We start from the raw sequence: 13,323 nt of genomic DNA, 5'->3' as shown, positions 1-13,323 counted from the left end.
GGGAGCAAAGAAGCCTGTGTGTACTTGTACTTTTACTAGTAAATGGAAGCACGTAGGCTAAATCCTTGGGAGGCTGGGCAAGTGATACCAAATGAGACTAGAAACTGATCTAGAGCTTTCCTTCTCTCCCTGGTGCTTATGAATTGGCCTTTCTTCTTTGCTCAGTGACAGAGAGAAAGACTTAAACATTAAGTCTTACACAACATCATTATCCAGCACTTCAACAAAAGGTTGAGAAACAAGTTGTGTTTGATATTCCAGATGTAAAAATCCATTTGAAATCATTTCAGATCATCTTTAATCATTCCGAATAAGTAACAAGAGGGCAAAAAGTCACAGTGTAAGGTTTTCACTCTGCTTTTGTTGACAATAAATGCTGTTGTAGATGAAGCAGTAATGAGGGCCAGAAGAGAGAAAGGTGATTACTGGATAAATGGACAAACTTCGCTTTTGAAAGTTGTGCAACCAGAGGTAACATTATAGAAGGGAAAATAAGAATTTGGTAGGTTCGAAGGCCTTTTTGCTACAACAAATACTATTTTGGAAAGGTTGATGGAGTTGTTACAGAGGAGGTTTGCAGAAATAATGATTTCCTGATACTTAGAGATTGAAATTCTGCAACTTTTGTTAATTTCCAAATCAAAGGATATTTTCCATGACTTTGAGCTACGTTGGTTTTATGTTGTTATCCTCCTAAAAGTTTTTTTTTAGAATTATAGCAAAGTAAGGGGAGTTTGTTTATTTTGCGTCCCTTTTACTCAGTGGATTTATACAAATCTCTTGAATCATAGGTGTATTTTCAGCGTTTCAAGGCAAAGACGGGGACTTCCCCTATTATGCCGTATTTCCTTTTCTGATGCTGCTATATCAAACCTCTTGGTGACGATATTCATCGCTGACTTACAATGACACTCTGAAAGAGCATGCTGCTTTTCTTTTGAGACACAAAAATAGGGGAGAACATCCCAGGAACTCATCAAGTTATCAAAAAGTGTGTTGTTTGCTTTTCCTTCAGCCCTGGCAAATGTCTTTTTGAACACTACATAATGTGCTGTACAATGTTTTTTAAAACACTAAATGCGTACTTGTGGAAAGCGAAATGAATGATTTGTGGATTGTGTAGCAGAGGAGGATCTGGTGGCAAAAATCTAGGGTGGTTTTTTCTATGCTGGTTGCTCAGGGATGTATTATAATACCTAATCAGAAGTCATTACCGGTTCATGCAGCATTAATTCATACACCCTTCCATACTTATACACCCTGTTGGGTCCCTCAGGGCAGGATGGTGCTTTAATGGACCACATTCCCGAGATCAACTGATAGGGCTTCTTCATTCACCTTCACCCACAGATGATCTGCAAAGTAAGCAAACATTTTAACTACCTCATGAAAGAAGTCTGAGACTGAGTTTCCACTCTCAGCACTTCCTGTTAAAGAAACAGGCTTGGGTTTTGCTTGCTTCTTTATTTAAAAAAAAAAAAAAAAAAAATTATCCTAGCCCTCTAGAAGGAATACCCAGAGGTAACATATTTCGTAGAGGTGTCTCTTTCCTCCTGATGGTTGGTCTTCCAGCAAACCAGCATTAATCAGTAATGGGAAAACCTGATTTTAGAAACTCCGTAGGCTGTGCTGGGATGTTGTGATAGCATCAGGTGGGAATAGCTGTGAAACACGTCTACCACCTGGAGGAGCATTCACTGTAAACTCAGAATGTGCCACGAAATGTTTCTCAGGCAAAAGTATTAGAGTTCTGGTACAGAGCAAATGGAAGGAGGATGAAGGTTGTTGCTAAAAGAATATGGGGGTTCAGAAGCAGGTCTAATTTTATTGATGTGTGTAAAAAGAAAGTAATAAGTCAATAATTCCTTTTAAGAAGGATGTTTTGAATAGTGAGAAAATCTTTCTCCACAGCTGTAAGATGCATTTAAATCAACCAGCGGAAGCAATGATCTATATTCATGTAAATGTGTTTTGATGTCCTCTTAGAAGTTTAAATGAAACACCCACATCCAGGAAGCTCGTCAGCTCATGCGGGAGCACAATTGCAATTCTTCATTAAATGTACTACGTAGGACTACTTTTTCACTTCAGAAGCACTGAACTTCGGCAATTAATATTTATTTGAGATGGAAGAGGCAAGCTAACAATTCGACCCTTCTCACTTCTAAATAAGAGGAGGCCTTGTGTTACAAATTCATCATTTTTAAAAACGTTCTTAATTTTTGACAAATTGCTTGTTCCTGTTGCAGATGATTAGCATCACTCCCTGTTCTGTAGAGACAGCTTTTCTTTTTACCGCAACACAAGCAACCTCCATCCCCCACATCCACAGGAAAATGTTGCAGGAGGTAATGGAGATACGACCAGTAGGATTCTGTAGAAATTACTCAAGGAATAACAAAAATGTGGGTGTTTTCTCAGATCGTATAAATGTGTGTAATTCTCTTTTCTTGGTAGCTAACATTAGTTAGTGTTGTAGCTCTTCTATATCAAAAAAGTTGAACTGATTTATTCTGTTTGAGAACCTGTGGGGGATTTTATTCTTCACGCAGATTTGGATCTTAATTGTCCTGTAGAATTTTAGGGCAGCAAAAAGTTGTATATTAAACCTTACATGAAAGTTCAAAGGCAAACTCTCCTTTTTTAATGATCCCCATTATTTAGCTCCATGTAGGTATCGGTGCCTCTATTTGAAATAGAACCAGGTCTTGTATTCAAGCTTACATATGCTTATAACATTTTCTTTGTAGTGTTTAGCAAAAATAAATGGGATTGGGACCCTTGCAGACTAAGCTTTTTCAGGAGTGAAGCTCAGAGCAAAATCTACAGCACTCTGCTGTATTACGTTGGAGAAGGTGCTGCCTCTGTAGCTTTTATCTAATGCTCAGCATGAGCTCTTACATGTAGGTCTGTTTGATTATTGCTCCTTGGAGCAGATAAGTATATGGAATGATCTCACTCTATTGTTAAGATAATTTGTCTTTGGGGATTCTGACCTTCTTCACATTTCAATGACATCAGCCTTTTTACAGACTGTAAATCACTAATGTTGACTCCTGGCCTTGCTAATAAAACCTGCAGAAATATAGTATGGAGTAACAACATGCTTATATTAATATCGTTAGATGCGTAACTAACTTTTAGCTGCTCAAAACTACTTTTTAAAGGTAGTAAATTTGGATAGCCATAGCCTCATTTAATGTTCCTAACGTGTCCAGTATATGCCGACCCATATAGTATGCACATCTAGCTAAGCCATAACTTAGGTGTTTTCTTTTAATTCTGTGATCCAAATGGCTTTATTAAATAGCCTGAAACACAACAGCGAAGAGAAACTCTTGTCCACAATGACCAACTTTGAAATTGCAGAAACATTGCAAAAGAATCAAAATGTATCAGTTCAGCTACAGCAAATGGCCTTTGTTTATAGAAGAGGCCAACTTTGCATGAACCAACAGAGATAATTTTCTCATTTAACCCAACATGTTTTCAGTGGAGCTTCTTGCAAATGGTTCTTTCAAAATACCTCTGAGTGGTGCCCATCAGTTTCTCTGGTAAATACCTTCATGTTGTTGTCCAGGGTATTGCAAGGGGTGATGAGCTGTGATTTTTCTCAGTCTGCAGAACTTAATATTCTTGCTGCAGCCTTTTACTGGGTTGAACCAAAGAAAGCCTCTTCCCTTTGTTGGTCCTTCCATGTGTTGGCTTGTGGGCATTTCACCTTTTGGGCAATACGGGTCTCCTGTGTTATTGGTATTCATTTCTAACGCTCAATTACTGCCTCATATAATGGCATTAAAATCAACCAAATCAAACCAGTGTTTTCAGATCACTTGTGTGTCTGAGAGCAATTTGTGTACAGCGACTTTCACTCCTCCTCCTGCATGTTCAGGCAGGTTCCTGTTCTGTTTGTATGGCTTTTCACATGCAAGAGGAAGAGAAAACAGTTCCTAAGAAGATACGACTGCAAGATACACACACTGGACAGTTTGGGAACTAGTTGTAAGAATGTAGAAATCTTTTTTGACCATTTTTGATTGATTTTTACTTCAGGCTGGCACGTGTTGTTTTTGACTTATCGGATCTATGTCTTATCCTAAACTAAAGGGAAAATAGACAAAAATAGAAGCTGCTTGGCAGCGGCTGCCAGTCTGTACGCTGATGTGCAAATGCAATTTCTGTGAAGCTCCTATCTCTGGGGTTCGTTTGCAAAGGAAGAGCATCATTTCACCAGCCCCGCGCTTGTGGTTGCTAATCACAATTTTAATAACCACATCTCTGCTTTGAGTCGTGTTCCAGGTCCCCAGTGATACCACGGATGTTTTTAAAAAAATTGGCTGGACAGAAATGGAATCCAAGTGTGGAAAAGATCAGCTTTGTCCCCTTTTCCTTTCCTTCCTTCCAGCTTGCTGCTTTCTCTCTTTGCCCATTTTCCTTTATTCCTTGTTTTCTTGGGAAGCTCCATAGCTGTAGAATAGAAGTCAGAAGCCCAGCAGGATTGTGTGTTCTTTGCAAGCAGCCAGTGTGCCCTGTATTGATCATTTGTTTATTTTGCAGTACTTCACACACACCCTCCAAGCTAAAACTAACCTGAAATCATCATTCTACCCTTTTTATTTTAATGTCATTCTTTTAGTTTCTTGTCTGAAGTATTGTTTTTTTTTTTCCGTGAGAGTCCCTGGGAGGTATTTGCCATTTAAAACTTTTTTAGATGATTTTAAGGAAATGTTGATAACAACCTGTCTTTTCCTAAAAAGACTGAAAAGAAAAAACAGTGATTTTTCCCTTGTAAGTCCAGACATTTGCATTCAGAATTATATTTCACCTCATAGATGTGTTTAAAATGATCTGTGCAGTTTGCGTTTGTTTTCTTTGTGTTCATAATTACATGCTGCAGACAGCGACTTCTGGGCCTTCTAGAGCTGCCGATCAGAGGGCAAATGGGAGAGAAATATTCTGAAAAGAGACCCAGACTGTCGTCTGTGTTGTGCTCTTTATGTATTTTCCAGCTGGTTTTGCTTCTAACCTTCAGCATTCCCCGTGGGACGCTGATGCAAATCTGCATTCAGGTTTTTGTTTTTTTTTTTTCCTCTTTGTATATAACACACAAGACCTAAAGTAAAGCAGTAATTTGCAGTATTAGGAAATGTGGCTTGGTGTCCCTGTCCCCAGTGTGAACACGCACATTTAAATATGAATGAAAGTGGGCCAGAACCCCCTTGAAGCTTGAGTTTTGGTGCACAGACTGCCTGTTCTTTCCGGTTAAGTACTGTACTTTTTTTCCGCCCCTCCCCCCCTCCCCGCCCTTGCTGAACAACAGCTACCATATGGGCTGAGCTTCAGCCAGTCAACTACTAAATTACAAACACTCTTTTGACTGTAAATTGAATGGGAAAGGATGTCAGTTATCGCTTTCCTCCTGCGGCCACGCCACAAGAGCACCTGCAGTAAAAAACTGGCATTCATGCTCTGAAAGGCACCACATGCTTCTATTGTTAGCCCAACAGTATCTAACCTTGGCTTTGCTCGCCCCACTCCTAGCGCGGTGAGAAGATCGCAACGATAAGAGCCTCACTTCTCAGTACGAGTTCACTTAGAGACATGTCTCGGCACTTATCCACGCTATTTTGTTTCCGCTAAAGGAAGTAAAAATCTGTTTAGGAAGATGGCTATCTGTGGTATCCTTCAAAGAGGAGTCTTTGACTTAGGCATGTTTACTGTATTTATTTTGAAGTTAGTTATGATATTACAACTGCTTTCTCTGAAAACTTCACACTGTGACCGGTTCAGCTCACTCACAGGATTATCTGGTTCCCACCCTGAATGTCAGAACAAAACGATTCTGTTTCTGGCCTGTGCAAAGGTAGTCCGGGATCCGACCATTCCTCCGCCCCAGGGCAGGTTTGAACTCGGAGCCGCCCGAACGTGTGCAACGAGGATTTGAGCAGGGAGAAACGGATGATGGCTGGAAGCAGTGACCTGGGCAATCCATTAAGGGAGACAGCTGTTAGGCCAAGAGAGGTTCCTTCTGTCCTGCTCTGTAATATGACAGCTGAGCTGGGGAGCAGGCTGCGAGCGAGCCTGCAGCTGCTGCTGTCGAGGGCCGACCAGCCGTTGTGTTCTAGGAAGGCTGGTGAAACTCTCCATCATCTGCTGTGTCCATTAACTCTTCCTTTCCTAGAGGGAGAGAGAGCGATGTCGTTACTGAGCTAGCCAAAATGTTTATTCGGTCTGCAATTTAAAATTATGGGGAAGAATGTGCGGTTTAACAATTAGGTTATTTTCCTTTATCTTCTTTTCTGAAGCCTAAAGCTACACGGTTGGCTAAAGTATTAATGTTTTTGTTGGGTTCCCCAGTGGATTGTTAGCTGCATTACAGATCTGCCTTATGGCTCTTGTTCAAAGACTCCTTAAAGTTCAATGCCTACAAATATAAACTCCACTCCTGGATCACTAGAGGGTAGTCATTAGGTCAAGGCTCAATGCACTGAAAAAAGTATTACAGTGCTAAGGAATTTATGGGGTGACCAAATAACATTCAGAACGTTAATTTACAATTACTGCTTATGACTTAAAATTGTACTGATTGGAGGCCTTGAGCATTTCTGCCAGTGTTAAAACCCACAATACTTAACCACAACCAAATAATTCTAACATTAAGCCTACTGTGCGATTCTGGTAATTATCTGGCAGAACAGAACATCAAAGAGAGCGTGTATTTTTATATATCACACCGTGTAGTTGCCCTTCCCCCCAGAAGTGAGTGGATGATAGAAGCTACTGCTGTTTGAATAATCTCAAAGCAAGATGCTGATGTTCAAAAGTTGTTTTTAGAAAATGCTCTGTATCTTTAGAGGGCTTTAAAATCTTTTCTCCTGAGGTGGTAGATGATACCTTGTATAATGAACACTGTCAGATGGTTCATCCTCTTTTCCTCTCCCAGCCCTGGCCTTCTTTTAGCATTCATGCATATTGTGACTACCTTAACTAACATGCGTGGAAAGTATTTCCACATGTTTACTAAGCTCAGAGTCAGAAAATTAAATGTCTTTTCCGGTGGTTTTTTTGATATCCATTTGTGCCCTTGTTTCCTACCATCTGTGCACCGCTGAAAAATAATAGCCCAGGTTTCCATTACCTGCACCATTTATGAATGCTTAGCCTTCACTCTTCCTTTGTTTCTGATTCTAAAAATTTTCTAGATAAAGCAGGCACGTGTACAATGTTTGTTACTTTTTCATAAAACTTGTAGGGTGTTTTTTTTTTTTATTTGTGACGTTTAAAACAGGTTTGGAGAGATGCTGTGGCATAGCTGGCAACTGGAAATCTTGTAGCTGCTTCACAATCAAGGTTGCACTTTGTCCGTCATGGTGAGCTGCTTCACATCTTTCCTAGATTCTTAAAAAATAATTTAAATATGGTGCATCTTCTAGGGAGGCAAGCCCAAGTTTGGGATAGACATATGAACCATGAGAGCATGAAAAATTTTCAGTGTGGATTAACTCTATGTATGTGTCTCTGCTTCTCTCCATCACCCACCGCCCTGGGCTTGTACCCAGAGAATCACAGAATGGTTGAGGTTGGAAGGGACCTCTGGGGGTCATCTTGTCCAACCCCCATGCTCAAGTAGGGCCACCTTAGAGCAGGTTGCCCAGAGCCGTGGCCAGCCAGGTTTTGAAGACCTTCTTTGAAGATCTTCCAGATCTTCATTTGCACGCATGCCCTTGCTAGGCATGCCAAAATCCTTCAGAAAAGAGATTTCTCCAGAGAGGCCTTCTAAGAGCTGCTGGACCACAGAAGGTCTTTTGTGCCAATCTTACCTAGACCTTAAAGGATTTCACTTGGCGGGGGGCACACAGAATTCCTGTAACAGAAAAATAAACAGAAAAAACATGCGTGTAAGGAGGAAAGCATGTTTAACTGTGAACACTTGTTAGGCCTGATCGCACCTACAAAGAATTTTCTCCTGTTAGAAGAATTCTCAAACCTTAGAAAGTCTCTGAAACATGCAGGTAGATTCAGAAATCTGTATTTCTGATGGAGTCGGAGGTTGGAAGTGTGATATTTGTTTGTTAAATTCACTCTATATAAGATACTAGGAGGGACAAATCCTATTCCTATCCAGTGTCTTTTGATAAGCTCAGGTGAGTTTGCATTAAGATATGCTCATTCTGAATTTACTTTTGTTTAGAAGTATTTTGGAGTTAGTAACGCTTATTTTTTTAATGTGTCGTATGTTGCCATCACATACCTTAAGTCAAGCGGTTGCTTTTATATCCTGTTTTTCTGTCTCTTGCTAGCTCTGCGCCTGGTGTGGGACTTCTTGCTGCAGTCATTCCGCTTTGGACGTGTCAGTTACGTAAACACAGAGCGAGGATAGGTGTTGCTTCCTTTGGACTCTGTGAAAATGGTGCTGGCAGCGTAGAGAGAGTTGGGCTGAAGTAACTTTCTGCCATTAGAAGAATAAAAATCTGAAAGTAATAAAGGTCTGAATTGCGCCTAGAGGTAAGGTGACAGTTTCTTTCAAAATCTAAAATATGGATCCTCACTTCCCTCTTCTGGATTGCGGAAAGTAGGATTTGTCCTTGATTATGGATGGGTTGTGTTTTTTTAAAGCACATGTTTTTGAATGGGTGATTTCTTTGGTATGCTGAAAGAAAATAAATATATTCAAAAGGGCTGAGAATTTAACCCCAGAGAAGTGCTAAAGAAAAGCTAGACAAATTCTTGTACTGACTCCATCAGCCCTTTGAGTGACAGGTTCAGCGCCGTTTCCCTGTTTGCTTAGTGACACGTAGAGTCATCACAAAGTTCTTTAAGCTTTTGTCAGGGCTGGTCTGTGGAAGAGAGTTACACAAACAGAGCAGCGCTGGGACGGGAGCTGAAAGTCAGAAGGGTACTGGTGCAGGCTCTGCTGCCATGGGAGGAGGGGAAAAAAGCAAACCTTTAGCAAGTTACACCCACGCTGACAGTTCCCACAAGGCTTTGCTTTTACTTCTGCTTGCTCTCAGAGAGGCTTTTCCTGCCTTTCAATCATCAGCCCCTGAACACTTTTCCTCTCTGGCCTCCTCAAAACAGCCCCAGCTGCCCCAGGGAATTACAGCAAATAAGCGAGTCGCCCGCACGGGCCCCTTGCCTGGCAAACCCTCCAGCTTCTTCTGGCACTTTAACCAGATGTTACCTACCTCACCCAACTCACGATGACAAATGTTTCCCCAATATTTTTTTTAAGGTGTAAAATACAGAACTGGAAGAAACATTTAAGAGGTTAACAAAATCATTTGTATCTAGGGTCTGCTTGGTACTGTGCAACCCAGGAGCTGCCCCGACTTAATGCTTTAAATAAGCTCATGCAGCTTCTGTTACAAAACAGACACCTGGAAAGAGAGAGAGGGACAATTTGAAAAAGAAGGTGGCGTGGGAGGCTCTCACCATCTGTATTTCCTAATGGGGTGTCAGTAGCCTACCAGTGACACCATGTTTCCTCAAGTCTCTTCCCTTTGTGTTTACAACATTTCTCCTGACAGCTGAGAAGGAACAAGTTTCCAAGGGCCCATGGTGGGTTTTTTGCAGCAGCACCCAGAAGTCTGGCACCTTACTCTGACCTTGTAAGTCTCTAAAACTGGCCTGGAAATTAAATGGAAACAGATTCTCTCTTGAGAGTCCAGCTCCCTCCTACTCCTGGTTGGGCCAGAAACACTGTGAGAACAGACAGATTTCTTAGCAGTATCCTGGCACTTTCTTATCCGATACCGGCCAAAACCAGAAAAAAAAAAAAATCTATAGGAAGTGGGAGGAGACAAGAGCACTGGATATTTTTAAAACGCAAATCTTATCTGAGTTTTGAGAAGAGAGTTTTGGGTCAGTTGCTTTGTCTGACTGGTTCATCTACCCCTCTCCTAATCCCTGTGTTTACTGCAGAGCTTTGTGGTTTCCTTCCTCCAGTCCCCTTGGTTATCTGGGTTGGCACGGAGCCTGGGTTCTGCTTCCCTTCCCCCTCGCGCACCTTTGTGTCCCCAGCCACTGGATTCTGCAAAGGCAAGTCTTAATTCTTCGCACACTTTTTTGTGTGATATGCAGCTACTGAGGGGTGCCCTTTGCAGACTGTCGTGCTCAACCCTCACTGCTCTGCCTTCAGCTTGGCCTGTGGTTTTTGGTTTCCTCCTTTTTCTTGTCTTTCCTTTTCTTTTTTTTTTTTTCCTGACTGCCCTGATGTGCTCAAAGAGCTGCTGACAACCCATGGAAAACTCAGCAAAACATTCCACGTGGAGCACTTGCTTGCCTTCACCATCCTCTCGCGTGCCACGTTCATTTTTATTGGGGGTAGCTGAGAAAACAGGACCTTTGGGCTTTGGCTCATCTGTTCCTGCTGCTTTCAGACACAACACGCAGGTCCTACCCCCAGTCTCCCCTGCATCCAGCCCAGCCTTTTAGCCCTATGGATATTTCCATTGGTTCCCCTGTTCTTCCATCAGCTGTACAAGCCAACTGCTTCCAGCTTTCCCCAGTTCTCATTTCTCCCCCAAGTTATCCAGACAGCTCATCCTTCTCTCTAAGTTCAACTCTTTCATTTTTATGGTTTCCACTAGCTACTTGCTCCCTTTCTCCTTTGTTTTGAGAGGTCTGGCAGCAAAGCCTCAGATGTTTCTATACTCGAATGTTTCGGGACTTACTTGCCTGGTAGATAAGTAATGATTTTGTAGGGAGTTAAGGAGGCATCTTCTAATGTGATCATGGCTTGGTACTTTTCCTGCTCCTCAACTTGCTCGGTGCTGTACCAACTCCCAGGTAGTGTTAAGCACTTTAGTGTAAGCCACAATGAAAGACATTTATCAGCTTGGAGAAACGTGATATGACAAGCTGAGCCCCCACTGTGTCAAGCTGCCTTATGTGACAAGCCTGGAGAGGAGGCTTCTTTCCTAGTTAAGGAATTTCAGAAACTCACTGGTCTATCTTTAGTTTGGAAGGAGATTTCTTCAGATGCAACTGTCACAAGCAGATCAGTATGGCTGCAGGCAGAGACAGCACGCGAACGCCATAGCCCACCCCTTTTCAAATACTACCAAACATCCTTTGAGGCAGTTTTCAAGAGCTTGCTCAGCATCTGCATAGACCTCCTCCCATTAAGAGTGGAAATTTTGATGTTAAATAGGGTGAGGTCTGCAGTCTCAAAGAGTTTTAAAAATCTTGTCCACAATTCCTTGGAACCACACAGATTGCAGCTACGTGTAGATGCTTGCCTGTGCCACATAGCTGTGTGTCCCTTGGGTACCTTGCTTTAAGCTGCAGAGGTTTCCCTTTATGTGACTCCCATGTTAACACAAAATCAGCCTGAGACAAGAGAAGCCGGTCTAAAGGTAGGTTGGCAATGATCTTGGAAGTCATTTTCAAAATGAGGAGCTCTTGCTTTGAAAGCCAGTTGGGCGCTTTAAATACCAAACAAGGTGGCCCTGTCTGCCTACCTCACAATGTCTGCTTCATGCACTGGAACTGGTCTTTGCCCTCCAGATTTCTTTACTGCACTGGTAGAACCTCCTTTATTCCATCATTAATAACTATGTTGGATTTTATTTTGAAAATGTTTTCTCTATGTGCTCTCATCTCTCAGATTTTATTCCAAACCAGTTTTAAGGATTGCAACCCCTGCAGGAGTCCCTACAAATCTTATGACTGGATCTCATGACAACAGCCTCTTCAATGTTGTTGATTAATCTTTGTTCTCTTGAAGGTTAAGAAGTTTGCACAAATATGAAAGCCCTCTCTATTACTCAATAACCAACCCAACTTACATCCGAACGCTACAGTGGAAAATTTGACTGTTGTGGGCCAGAAGAATCTAACCGTGTTACCAAAGGCATTATGCAAGACTAAATGAAGTTACATTTTCTTCAGACTATTCAACTCTTCTGCATAATTTACTTAGTATTTTAATCATCTTTTTGAACAGTCCTTACTTTCCGAAAGGTCAGAAGTAGCCTAAAAATAGTTACCATCATCTGATGGCTGCTTTGCTGGATATGAGATTTGATTCCCAGTAGACAAGATTTTCACATCACAAAATCATAGTTATCCTGGCCACAATTAGCATCCTTGCGGACAGTCTGATACAGAAATGCAAAGCTTGACTGTGTGCTCTTTGCATTGAGAAAGTGCTATTTATATGGTAAGCTCTTTGGGGCAGGGACTGTCTCACGTTATGAATGCTTCATACAACTGAGTTGAATTGGTTGAGGCCTGAAGGCACAAATCTAATTCCAAGAATAGTACGATTGAGTGGACGTGAAGACTAAGCAACTTTCTCAGTCCTAGACATGACGTCAGAACAAGATTGAGGTGGAAGCGGGAAAACTTGTACCGCGCAGGCTATCTGCTGTTTGGATGGAAACAGGACTTCATTCTCTAGGTTTATCAATGAGTCACTGTTAGTGAGCACTCCCAGTTCACTTAAGCTTTAAGATCTTTCTGATTTCCTGAAAAGGAATTGCTCTTAAAATCTTGAAATAGTCTATTTCTTTTTTTTTTTTTTAAATACCACCGAGATAAAAGTTTTCCTTGCTTTGATTCTGCAGTGAATGCTGTGGTTGCTGCTGGTTGTTAGTAGCGAGGATAGATGCAGTAACAAGTGCCAAGTGTTAAGGTCACTGTAAGCTTAGGATTAAGGCATGAGAAGACACTAAGTGAGCCAGATCTGTTCACAGGAAATTAAGAACTTTTTGCTATACTTGTTTTGACTAAAAGAATAAAATCCAGTCTTATATAACTCTTTGTTGCTTGATCAGGACATCTAGGAGAAATGAAGATAGGCCTGGCAGGCGCGCTTAGAAACATTAATCTTCAGACTTGAATACCCAGATGTTAACTGGATCCAGGAAAGCGATAAATATTTTTCTGCTTTAAAGCTGAAGCATGGTTATTTCTATTAGCCAAGATCCTACTCTTCACCCATTGCTAAGCAGAATAGAGCATTAGCAATGAGGAGCTGAGGTGGCCCACAAACTAGCAAGGTCTCTTGGACTCCCAGTACCACCCCCCTCAGTCTTCTGCACAACTGCGCCTCAAGATCCTGTTCTTTGAAGATCTTTCCTAATGTCCTCACAGGCTGGAAGTTGTAGTAATGTTTCTGATATTTTTTACCAAACCCCACTCTGCTATTTCTTTCCCTTCCTCTTCCTTTGCACTCAGCTTCAAGGATGGCAGGAGGAAATTAGGAAAATCCCCCCCAACATGTTTTTAATCCTGGCCAGATGGAAAAATGCGTGCCTGGCTCAAGAAGCTAACCTGTTTGGTTCAGAAACCTGGTGGGACAGTTATGCTGCTACCACC

Source organism: Larus michahellis, chromosome 9, assembly GCF_964199755.1.
Source record: "Larus michahellis chromosome 9, bLarMic1.1, whole genome shotgun sequence".
Classification (NCBI taxonomy): domain Eukaryota; kingdom Metazoa; phylum Chordata; class Aves; order Charadriiformes; family Laridae; genus Larus; species Larus michahellis.
This window is presented reverse-complemented; position numbering follows the sequence as displayed.